Source organism: Sander lucioperca, chromosome 8 (genome assembly GCF_008315115.2).
Source record: "Sander lucioperca isolate FBNREF2018 chromosome 8, SLUC_FBN_1.2, whole genome shotgun sequence".
Taxonomy (NCBI): Eukaryota; Metazoa; Chordata; class Actinopteri; order Perciformes; family Percidae; genus Sander; species Sander lucioperca.
Window position 1 is genome coordinate 38,383,386 of NC_050180.1, and position 13,441 is coordinate 38,396,826.

The 13,441-nt window shown below is 40.5% G+C and overlaps 1 protein-coding gene across 15 annotated transcripts in view; it reads left to right on the forward strand.

The window, feature by feature from the left end:
* Window positions 1–13,441, forward strand: part of LOC116062943 (mitogen-activated protein kinase kinase kinase kinase 4-like) — a 105,038-nt gene that overhangs the window by 22,906 nt on the left and 68,691 nt on the right. The gene's annotated exons all lie outside the window — the stretch shown is intronic.

Here is a 13,441-nt window from a genome sequence, read left to right on the forward strand (position 1 = left end):
GAGGCTTCACTGTCGCTCTGCCAGGCAGACAACTCTGGCTCTCTCCGTCCGGTTCTCTCCTCCTCTGGTGTAATCCCAACTCTCCTCTCGCTGGCTAAATACAGTGGCGGAGTGGCGCAGGGTTTGTGATGTCAGATGAGAGGAGCCATGCTACAGGGATTATCAATCAGAGCAGAATGGAGGATTTAACAGTTTTTCTTTTTCTCTGGCTTTGTTCACAACGCAGTCCATAAATCTTATGTTTGATTCCTCTTTACACATGAGTGACATTGGATATTTTTTGTAGTGGGTATGAACAGAAAACGACAGCATGAACTCGTTTTCTGTTTCAGCCAGTGTGTGTTTGAGGCTTCAGTGTGTTGTGTACCGAATTACACTTCATCTTTTTTGGTCCAAATTTAACCCCCGCCCTTCTTTGACCAGCTTCAGATACAAAGTTTGATTATATATTACATATATTTTTATTTACGTTCAACGTTCTTTATTCATCAAAATAATTATATTTGCATTTAATAATGAAAATATTGAATCAGTTGCAAGCGACCTTGTCATATCCCTCCTTAGTGTTATGCATCATTTAACCTTGATGCGGACGCCCCGTTCTTTCCTGTCACTGTGCACAGGATCATTCTAGTTTTTACTGTCCGTTTTACAAGAGAGAGAGGACGTTTCCCGGTCTTTTGACCAGACATTTTTCCCCATAATTGTTGTCTGTCTGCAGTCACCCATCTACTGAAGCAGAATAATAACCACATAACAACTGCTCTGTAACTAATATGTCTGGAGGACAGATGGATGTGACTTCCTGTGGCTGCTGATTACTCGCAGGTCTTCTCAACGTTGCTGGCACTTCACATCAGATACGAGTTACGTCTGCAGGAACAATATCATCCGAGACAAATCAGATACATGACCATCAATATTGTCGGAGTGGAGCTTAAAGACCTCTCTGCCCTCATCCCGTTTTTTTATCTCCCCGCACTGCTCTTTCAGTCTCTCACTCGCTGTAGGTTAAATCTCTCTAAGTCTATCTAAGTCTATTTATAGTGTGCAGCGGCAGAGCTGAATTGTGGGTCAGTATGTTGAGAGGGAGGAGAGGCTGCTGTTGCGTGGCCCATCACAACTTACATGGCTTCAAGTCTTTATAGAGGAAAACATTAACTGTCGATTGTAAGAGTCTTTTTGGGGAACTTGTTGCTCATATATTAAAATAGACTATTGAAGGGACTAATGGACTTTAAAAGTGTTTGCCATTATTATTATTTGTATTCATGCTCATGCTGTACATTCAGTGACTGTTTTCACTTAAACACCCCAGCCTACTGTACCTGTGTGTACCATGTTGACAGAAAGAAAAGTTTGGGTGGAGCTGAATCCAGGTCAGCAGGCGATGCACTATTATTAGCACAACCACCAGCCACCTATTAATCACCTGAAAACAAATGCTGCACAGTATCGCTTGGAATAACATCTTGTGAATTTTGGAATATTTGAATTGTAATGTATTGGGAACTTTTCCGCATTGTTTAAATCAGTTTTAATATAGAGGTGGGATTTGTGAGGCAGCAAGGGATTCTGCAGATCATCTGTAGTGGGAAAATACAATGTTTACTGTTTGTAACGGAAAAGCAATATTGGAATACATAACTATCCTTCTCATGAACTGATTGTTCGTGTGTTATGGTTGGCAAGCATAGACCATTAACTCCAAGGACAGAGCTTGTGTGTCTCTGTTTATCATAGCAAAGATAGTAGCTGCAGGTTGTGTGATTAAGAAACAATAAGCTACAGTCTCCTATTCAGGGAGGCGTTTTGATATACTGAATATTAACTGGGTTTATGACTAAGTTCTTTGCGCACTCAGCCTGAGATTTGACCGTGTTTGTTGCGCCTTTATTCACATCAAATTACCAATACACATCACTGGAGAACATTTTAATCTCAGGACAATGAAAATTCAGATGAGTAAAAAAGATATTGACAAAAAAGATCTGTTATACTTTCAGTATATGCATTCAAGTGTATACAGGGTGTTTCTTTTTGGTAAAGCTTCACTGTATTCCAGCCCCAACATGTGCTTGTTTTATACTCGGAAAAAGTTAAAAATAGAAAAAATGAAAGCGCAAAAGATGAACGCTAGTTGTCAGTAGCCTGGTTTTAGCAGCACAGTTGGTGTGTTGGACGTGTGGTTCTTTATCCACCAGCAGTGTTATACTAGCAGCTAATCTGAGCCAAGTCAGCCTCCCTCCTCCAACGGCACAGCTCACCCAGGAGTGAACCAGCGTTTGTGCAGTTACTGTTGACTTTAAGCCTTACTGAATTACCCTTTATTCCTCATAATCCCACAGCTCTGTGCATAGCAGCTCTATGGTGCTTTAAAGGAGCGTTTTCATCCACAAAACTGAACTCTGGGTTGTTTTTGCCCCGTGCCTTGGCATTGCTCTGAATAGTTTTCACTGTGGCTGTTCAATATGTGGTCTTAATTCTTTGTTTTGAATTCCATCAAAGGACTTTTCACTACACTAGGCTTAGTGTAGTGAAAAGTCCCCCCCCCCCGCCAAAAAATAATAATAATACTGTAATACTGTTTGAATGCTTATATGTAATATGATAAAAAATGGAAGCGTCAATGTCCTGTGCCAGAGCCAAAAAATGATGGCAGAAAAGGGGCCATTGTGGCTGGAATTTATGCGTTTTTTGTTGAACTCAATTTGCTATCGTTGTCTCTGCAATTTCACCAGTTTTAGGGTGGAGTATTACCAAGACTTTTTTCAGCTTCTTAAATTGTCAAGTTCTCAAATGTTAAATGTTTTCTAGATACAAAAACTTCCCTAAATTAAAAAAAAAAGGCAAAATTATGATTTCGGTCAGGAACTATTTGATCAAAGAAATTGTAAATACAATTACAAATCTGATGAGACATTCAATGGCAGTTTTTGGTTCTTGACTGTTTTTAATACTCTGTGCTATGGACATTACAGACTGAGCTTTCATACCCTAACCAGGCCTGAAACATTTTAAGTTCACACATTGATCGATTAACTTCTTGCAGATTATGGTCACATTTTTGGATGCACCGATCGGAAACACTGCAGTCCATTCAGTTCTTCTTATAAATTTGATTACTTAATGATGACTCAAACTCCAGCAGAAGCCAAACTTATTCATCCGTCATTGCGGTTCAGGTGAGGTGTTTACTATGGAAGCTCATCTCTGAAGTGCTTCAGTGTCAGCTGCAGAACTAGGATATCTGGAGAGATTTATGTTATTTATTCCTTGTTGAGATTTGGATCAGTAGTCATTTTAAATTGTGTTTCTGTAAGCCCTTTTAAGGATTTTCCTATATCTGTACTTTTTGTCTCTCTTTCTAGCTTTTCATCACTTGTCCAAACAGAATAGAACTGAAAAGTGCTGAACGGAGCATTGGAAGATCTCTCATACAACAGAGACCCAGTGTTATCCAATCCTCAGTCTAAAATTTCCCTCTCTACCCGCCTGCCCGCCGCCCTGCTTTTCTTTTTTCAGCTGTGTGTTTTCACTGGTGGTTAAAACATCTCTGTCTTAATTAAGTGTGCCTCACCCTTCCCTGCGCTGAAAAAAGAGCTGCTCTCTTTTATTACGGCACACTGTGAATGTGAAACCTCCTTCAGACCTCACTCCTCGACATCGCAGGGCCCTATATTTACCAGACACCACCCGCACCCCCCTCATTACCCTCGCAGGGCTTTTGAAGAGGTGAGAAAAATGCCAGTGTAGAAAGTTCCAGTGGTTTGGATATCGCCCTGCCCTTGAGTCTGAAAATGGAGGGTGTAGTTCATCCCTGGCTGCAAGGAGATGTCACTGGCTGAAAAACACCAAATCATCAGATTGTACAAAAAACATCTCTCCATGGCAGGGTCATACCTCAAACCACTGACTCTTTTTCCGTGACTTTGTCTGGCAGCAGCTTCCTGTCTGGAGAGAGGCACAGATGAAGCTGAGCATGACTCTGAATTGTCATGCAGGGAAGCTGCAGAGGTAAACGTGTCCTAGACTTTTTCTGTAAATGACAGAGCAGGAGGAGGAGAAGAGTGATCGTTCTCCTTGGCCTTTCTCTGAAAAGCTTGGCACAGTTTTGCACTCTTTGAAGATCTCCTACCTTCTTTTTTGTCTTCCTTCCCTTTTTCCTTCCGTTTGTAGCCTCCAGAGGATTTTGTTTATCTGCCAGCTCTTCTAGTACACTAAACACTGCACTACGCTATGCACCATTTATCAAAGGAACGAATCATGAAGGGAGCCGGGGTTTGGTTTGGAACTGGGCCTAGCTGTTTCGCTCAGTCAGATACATCTATATATATTTCCCACTGCAGGGGAATCTTCCTCTCTTTCTGTCTTTTCCTGTGCCTGTTTTTGTGTATCATTAGTTTGCATCCTGATGGGGCTGTTCAGGACAGGAGGGTTGCCAGTTTGAATAGCTGGCAACCCATAAAAGAATACCAATTAATATCCACAATCTTTCTTGTGAAGCTGCATAGAGGTGGACAGTGGTTGTCTGGTTTTCCTGGGAAGCTTTTAGGTCTAAATTCATGCAACTTTGAATGTTAAAGCAGGACAAAGATCATGACAACAAGAAGTTACCGCTGCATCTGCTTCCCTGTGAGATCAGTCTTCTGTATTTTGAATGGGGAAGGGTGCATCAGGGTGCAACATCCCTTCTGTGGCTACGTCCAATCCTGCTAACAACCTGCGCCATACACCTGCAGTACTCTAATCGCATCACCATGTGGCTAAATAAAGAGGCTTGTATCTTAAAGTAGAGGGAATGGTTAGCACTGGTTTGACACAATTAGTTTGGCTGAATAATATCATAAACATTATTTATTGGTGCATACTACGTAATCAAACTTCAAGGCTGATTTTGCAGACTGATATGTTTAACTGCTGGTGAAGAGGTGAATAATTCAAGAACCTGCATTGCTTGTCCTTTTGTGGTTTATTTGTACATTTTTGGGGGAACTGAAAGTAGAGCTTAGATCGGCCCAAAAAATCAAGCCTGAACCTACCCGAGCCCGGGCACCGGCCCGGCCCGACACATTAACTGTAATTATGAGCCCGAGCCCGATTTAAACCCGACACTTTTTTAATACGTGGGCCGTTATAACTGACGTTCTCAACTACAATTCAGAGTTGTTTGAACTGCAGAAATCTGTTTAGAATAATGCAACAAGGACGAAGCCTGTAAACTGCGCTGTTTGTTTATTCAGAATGGAATGGATCGCAAATGGATCTGAATGAAGAAACGTAAAAAAAAGAAACAATGATGAACAACATATTGTTGTCACTGCCTAAACTGCTTCCATACCTCTGACTTTCCTCCACACTTGCTCAAAGGTAATTCTCCTGTTTTTCTTTTTTTCTTTACATCTTCAAGCTCCATGTTGCACTTAAGATACACAATACAGCACAGCAGGCCCGGTGTGATGCGTGCGAGAGGAGGAGACTCCGCGCATGAAGTGCTGCATTTTGTAACTGCAGCTTAAATTTTGTACACATTTTGTTACTTTTATATAGCTTATATATACATATTTATAATATTTCTGATTATGACCCGAGGTCGTGTCAGGCTCGGGTCAGGCTCGGGCTCGGGCCGAGAATCTAAACTCTTAACGGAAAGTACATAACTTGGATTTAAGAAATCTTGAATGCACCTTCACTGCTCATTCTATCAAGCCATTGCATACCAAACAGTTTAAAGCACAGTGGAAAATCTTAACCTTATGCACCAGTAGAAATAAATTAAAGCTCCAGCTAATAAAACTTTCACAGTTTTTTGAGTTGACCAATATATCAAGCTGCATTTCTCTCCCTGCATGTTTCCTTCGTGTGTTATGTCCTTCTCTGGCTCTGTTTAAACATGAAATACATCACATTGGGGAAGCCAGGCGCTCTTAAAATGCCATCTGAGTGTGACAAACTGTCTTTCTGAATCGAATTCTTTGATTCAAGAATTTTCGGAAACCAGGCAGGGAGTAAGCATATAAGTACTGTATGCTCACAATTCTGTCATATTCTTGGTGTGTAGGTGTTTCTACCATTTCCGGCGATTGATGTTTCAGAATAGGTGATATAGATTCAGAAGCTAGTGTTCAGGACCTTTGGCCCCTTTTTAAATCACAACGTTGCCTCCCCAGAGTCACAGTTTGCTCTGTTACCATGGTGATGTAGTTTACAGTGCTGCAACTGCTGGAGGAACTGATGCATTAGGGGAATGAGCAACACACACACACACACACACACACACACACACACACCACACACACCACACACCACACACACGCACACACACTAATGAATGCCCTGCAGCCCTTTTTCATATTGGTAAAGGCAAACGTATAGATTCAAGATGGAAAATATGCACACACACACACACACAGGGCTTTTTAAATTACTCAACATTATTGGATTTTCATCAATACAAAATACCAGAATTATGAGAAATATATTATTCATGTGATGCTTTAACTGATAACATAAGGTTTGCATCAGGGGCTCTTTGACTAATGTTTTAAATCTATGTTTAAGGGGCAGCCCGTTTATTTTCATTATAAATGTTGGGATCCCTCATTCACTGTATATAAAAAATAAAATAAATAAAATGGCCAACACAAAATTATTTTTATTTTATCTAACCTTAAAAAAGATGTTGCATTGTTTTGAATATGATGTGAAACACAGAAAAGCAGCAAATTCGTACATCAGAAAAGCTGAAATCCGCAACTGTTTGCACTAATAAATTAGTTAAATTATTAATCAGTTATTATCGTTAAGCATATCTTTTGTGTCTACTGATCAATTGACTAATCATTTAGTTGTTCCAACATCAGTCTAATAATAAATTATTTGCATGTTCATCACAGGTCTGTACACCTCTAGAGCACAGCTGATTCCATAGACATATAGACTGTTTCAGGAGGGGCCATCTTGCATCAGTGGCCGGACGAAAGTAGGCCACCGGCCGCTTTCACCCAGCACAGACAAACGTGGACAAGCTGACACACAGCTGATCTCCACAGCACACTCGTGTCATCAAAACTAGCCGTGTCTGACATGGCCGACCGCACGCACATGCTGCACTTCCACTCGTGCTCCGTTTCCCTCCTCAGATGGAGCGTGCAGCTGAGCGAGCAGTGCGACACCGTGTGATGAGCGGCCGTCTGCCTTTAATATTGGAGTACAGACATACAGAGTACATGCCTTCATTGTTTTAAACTGGAAAACAGCACAGATTTAACAGAAAATCAGGGTCTAATTTAAAATCCCTTCTCAAAATAAAGTTTTAATGGTTCACCTGTATGTTTTACTTTGCATGGGCAGTATAGTTATAAGAGCATAGTGCTATATAAAGAAATAGGCAATTATTATAATAACAGTATCAACAATTTTACTTGTGTTAATAGTGTATGTAGATGTAATTAATAGCACTATCAGAAGTTATAGGCGCAGCATCAGTGAAACTAAAATAATATAAAAAAAATATATCTTTTTTTTTTTTAGGTCATTTCACCATATTCACTTCACATTACATGTGAGTGATGAGTTGAGTTTTTTTTTATTTTATTTTTTTTATAATAAATCTCTTCATCATTTTATTAGACTTATCATTATATATTTAAATCCCTGAAAGGAAGAATATCCTTCTGTCATTAGGAGCATTATAATAGCAGTATAATTTTAACTGACAACATTTCCAGTCTCTAATAATAAGTAAAGAACTGGGTGGTAGCTTAGCTGTTAGCACTACCCACTCAATTCAGAGAGCAGAGAAGCTAAAAACACAGTCAACCCCAACTAACAAGCTAATTAATTTAGCACTTTAGCCTGGTGTTGCCCTGCTCTAATTAAGCTCAGCACTGGTTTCCAGGTTGAATGTAAGCAGCTTGTGGCCCACGTGGATTAGTCAGCCTTGCTCCAACAATGCTCCGACTCAATTCTTTTCCTCTTGTTTCACTGCTAATTTTCACTCACATCATTTACATTTTAGGAGTTTTTTCGAAAAATTAGGCTGCTCGCCTACAGTGGGTAGCGAGAGGATTTAAACGCCAAACTATGCTAAAGAAATTAATAGTTTAAGCTGTTGATGCCTACACAAAGTCCCTGAATTAGAAGTCAAATGTGCTGTTTGATAGTCAGCAAAACCTATACAGATTCAGTGGAGATTTTTGCTGAGTCATGATTTTTCTCATTCTCTGCAAGACAAAGGCTAAGGGACCATACCTACATGCTTTAAGAAGTAGTAGGTTTGGACGTCCCTTAAATTAACTCCTGTTTATAAGCAAGACGTAAACAGTCACAGCCTCTTGTCTGATGTTGAGCCGGTGGGTGGAGGTTTTGCTAAGCCAGGCGGGAGATAAGATAGAGCGTGGGAGTTGTGGGTCACTGAGGGAGCTGCTGAGGGCAGTGAGCCAACCAAGGGATAAAAACAGATGCTCTATAACAGAGTCCTAAACACTCAGGGCTCTGTTTCTGAGAGTTTGGCCTATGTTTAGGACGCCATCTTTCCTCTTCTTCCATTGTTCCTCTCAATATTAACCAAGGAAAGACGCTGTGGACATACAGCTTTGAAATTAAACTGAGATGAAAGATTAGGGTAGAAGAGGAATTTACAGACACTTTATAGACGTTACCTCTGGCCAGAGTATACTGAGAGTGGCTCATCAACAGTTGTATGGGATAACAGACTACAAAAGTAGAATATAATGTGAGATTTACTGGTAATTTTAGATCGAGCTATATTCATTAAGTCAGTTCAAAGTCCAAAAGTCTGAATGATATGGGGTTGGTGGAAACAAAATTTGTATTCATATTAGTCTGCCTATAGGCAAAATAACTTCATTAAACAGTTGATAACTAATACCTGACATTAAACATTAGGTATTAAAAAGCAAGCATGATCTGTGCTGTTTGCACTAAACAATGTATTTTGTGATGTCAGGAGCAACTGCTACAGTTGACATGCAACATACAGTACATGCACTCACAAGTATATTTTGTTTTGCATCCAAAAGACCCAACCGTGACTAAAAGTCTAAAGCCATGCTGTGGCTCTGTGAGGCCAGACAGCTATGCTTTTAGCTAAATTCTTAGTCAAAGTAAGACCTGATGATGGCGCTAGATGAAAAGTCAGAGGATCACCAAAGTCAGTAGGATACATCATCTGGGGAACACGAATGTCTGTACTAAATGTCTTGGAAATCCATCCAACAGTTGTTGAGACATTTCAGTTTGGACCAAATTGATGGACCGATCGACCGACATTGCCACACACAAATATGTCGCCCTTTTCTATGTGATTTAATTGTCTTCTAGGGAGTAGCATGAGCTGTTGTATCACTTCTATCTAACTTCGTCCCAAACCACCCAGCAGGCCTCTCTAACAGGATTTGTTTAACAGTGTTCTACTCCCTGATTCATATCTTTGCAACCCCCCAGTCAGCCAAGATCAACTCTAATGAGCCTTCGTGAGAAAATAATGAGCCTCCAGCAGTGGCTCGACTGTGTCTTCTTCTGGACGAGGGAGGGCAGCGTGTGGAGGCGGAGTTAGCGCTGAATCGCAGTAACAACAGGGGTAATGGCGTCCGACAGCGAGCTAATTCCTCCAGTGTACTCAGCCGCTTCATCTTGGCTCCGTCCAGAGGCTTCAGACCTGGAGACAGAGTCTGATGGAGAACCTAATTTGTTTATAGTTTAAGTATGTGACTAAACACCCCTAGAAGATTATTTTTCTGACATGATGGCATGCTAAAAAGTGACTTAATATAGCTTTGATTAGCATGTGAGTTTTTTGCCAAAGACATTTAGGTATCACTTGTGCAAAACAATCGAGGCTGCAGCTAAAGATGTTGCTTAAACTCAGTTTTACAAGCCGATGCGGCCTGTCTTATCAGCGTCTGTTCAACATACTGTATACGTCTTTGATACTATAGGTGGGAACTGACTTAGATGTTGACAAAAAACAATTCACAACTCTGTGGAGAAGGTGATAGTTAACCCTGATGAGAGATCTTTTTCACACATTTCTGAACAACAAGAGGATTTACCACTCCTTTGGTTAATAAAAAATGGCTTCAGTTTGTTAAACAAACCCGATACAACCAAAACAAGAATATTTTCTGCCGTCCAACTCCATCTTGTTTCTGTACTTCATGTGGCTCTCTCTGCCTTTGTCTCTACGGTTGTGTTGTGCTTTCCCCACTGATCCTCCCAGCTCAGGGGGCTAATGGAGGAATGTCATGATAAAAGGAACGGTGAGAGGACGTCTGGTCCTACCGTGTCTGGATGTCCTTGGATTTTACGCTCAGGGAATGTAGCAGCGTCTCCTCTTGTCTTTGTCACTTTGAACTCCAGCTTGAAGCACAAAACTGCTGTGTTTCTTCTTGTTTTACTAATTTCAAGACCCTTTCAGCTTTAGCTTTATTGTCCCCGAGGGGAATTTTGTGTTGCAGCCAGGTTGCAACACGGATTCATGATACATCAAGTGAAAGCAGGAAACCTACAGTATGCCATCACTAGGGTTGGGTATCATTTGGGTTTTTTCCGATACTGGTGCTAAATCGATACTTTTAAAACTGAACCGAAATATATATAATATATTTATAATGTATATAATATAAAATATAAAAAAGGAGCACAAAACGACAGTTGGCGACAATAAAGAACGGCTTGTTTATTGCTAAGGCCATATGGTCAAAATTAAATGATTGATTAATAATGTAATAACAATAACTTACAATGACTTATTTCACCAGTAAATTGCTGGTAAACGACAAAAACAAACACCAGATGGGAAAAGGGTATTTTACAATAACTTAAAATGCACCACAAGGCTGGCGAGTTTCAAGTGAACGCACCATCTGTGTGTTGTTTTTCTGACAACGGCAGCTGCAGTCAGACTGTTACGTCCCGGTGTTGGAATCCTCTACAGCGAAATACAGTCACACTTTACACCGCTTAACGTAAACTGTCAGCATTTTAACCATTGTGTTAAATCTAGCTACTAGCTAACGGTAACGTAGCGTCCCGTGCAGTGATGCTTCTGAAGAAAAAAAAAAAAGTCAGGCACCGAAATGAGGAACCGAAATTTTCGTTCTTGTTACTTCCGTTTACGTCGGAACCGGTGCCCTATTGGCACCGCGTTTCGGTACCCAGCCCTAGACATCACTAAAACCATCATCATCAGCCCCCAGTAGTTAAATGGGAAACTAATCATTAGTTGGGACATCTTCAGCTTTGTGACAACTTTAACATAATCCTGTGCTGCTTCAATTAAACACGTCGGTTGTAGAACAAATTAACAATATTCCTCTGAATTCAAGAGTCACCTGTTTGACTTGGCTACATCTCAGGAATTACATTTCTCAACTTCTATTCACGTCTTTGGAAGTCATTTTGTTACACAAAAATTTGATATGCAAGTGATCACAAAACTTCTGCTATTGGAGTTTTAGTGAGTCCTTGGTTTACAAAAGAATGTAATCCATTAGGCTTGGTGTGACTTGAATGAATCTTTTGGAGCAGCTGTATTTAAAAAGAACGTGGTTAACTTTTAGTTGTGCTTTGAGTTGATCTTTCGAGGGACTCAGCGTTTTCCCAGCTGCCTCTGCATGTTGTCGGCCTAGTTATAAGCGATATCCATTTCACCGGTGGTCAGTCCTCCCTGTGATAGCCCATTACGTTATGGAAAGTTGCACCAGTGCCCAGAATGTAACCCCTTTACTACTACTAGATCTAATTACAGCAGCTATGCAACACTGCCTGTCTCTCTAACTACCTGTCTCTCTCTCTGTCACTACCTCACTGTGTGTCTGTCTTTAACTCTTTAACTTTACTTCTTCCCCCTCTCTCTGGACCTTTTTAACTCTAAAGATCTTGCTTGGAAATCATTGTGTCGTCTGTCTACACTCTACAGAAATATAATCCCTTAAAAAAGGGACACAAAAAAGACCAAATACATAGTTATCTACTGCTAATCATTAATATAAATGTGGAGCAATCTTTGTGGATATCAAAAGCAGAAATTCCATATTGATCTTTTTCCGTGTGTGTGTGTGTGTGTGTGTGTGTGTGTGTGTGTGTGTGTGTGTGTGTGTGTGTGTTTGTTATCAGAGTGGACACTCCCCTAGTTCTTAGCTGCACCACAGCGATCAATAGTGGTTTATAAGTGACCAGCCTCTCTCTTTCTCTGTCTGTCCCCGTGTCTCTCCCCAGAGTGAGCCGGTTTTCTTGGCCTACTTACATAGAGCTCCCTGTTTGAACACTCAGGCAGAGCAAAGCAGCAACCGAAACTGAGCTTGAGAGCAACTAGGGCTGGGTGATATGGAGAAAATCAAATATCACAATATTTTTGACCAAATACCTGGATATCGATACCGCAACGATATTGTAGTGTTGACTATTGGTGCTTTCACAAAATATTTACACAATGACATTTTTGATAAATAATCATCAGTAATGTAGACATAATGACTAAGTGGGTAAAGGCAAATAATAGAACAACTGTCTGGTAAGTTCAGAAAATGACATCACTTTACTGTAATGCAGCCTTTAAACCAGGAAAAGACAACACTTATACCATATTACGATATCCAAAATCTATGTCGATATCTAATCTCATATCTCGATATCGATATAATATGTCAATTTAAAATGGCAATGGAAACGCTATAGAACTGGTTGTGACTCAGTGAAGCTTTCCTTACTGCTACTGTTGTTGTTGTTGTTGTTGTTGTTGTTGTTGATGATGTTGATGATGATGATGATGATGATGATGATGATGATGATATGTGGCAGGAAGTACAGCATTCAGCAGCTGCTGCTGTCTGTTCGTTCGTTTGGAACCATCTAGAAATATTTGAATTCCTCCTCTGGACCTCATATTTTCTAATATTTTTTATATATGTTAGTGTGTGTCATAAAAGACTTGTGTATTCAGCTTGTTGTGGGTGGATGTTCAGCATGTGAAAAACCTGAAGTGTGGAAACTCATAATTACGACGGTGATTAGCAGTATAGCAGTAAGTACACACATCAGTGGTTCGATCAATGAAGACTTGTTAGTGAGACGATTTTCACACTTGCTGAGCTGCAGAAATAGGAAGTGTGTCTTTGTGTGTCTGTCTGTCTGTCTGTCTTTGGGTGTTTGTCTTTGTGCATCTGTGTGTGTTTGTAAAAGTGTGTGTGGATGTGTGTGTACCAAAGCTTGCACCTGGCTCTGTCTGTGCCCCAAAGACCAGAGGGGTGCAATAAAGAACACCTTTTCCCAAAAACCATTACACACACACACACACACACACACACACACACACACACACACACACACACACACACACACACACACACACACACACACACACACACACACACACAATGCTCAACAGAGCCAGGTGTGTGTCCAGATTTAGGCTTTT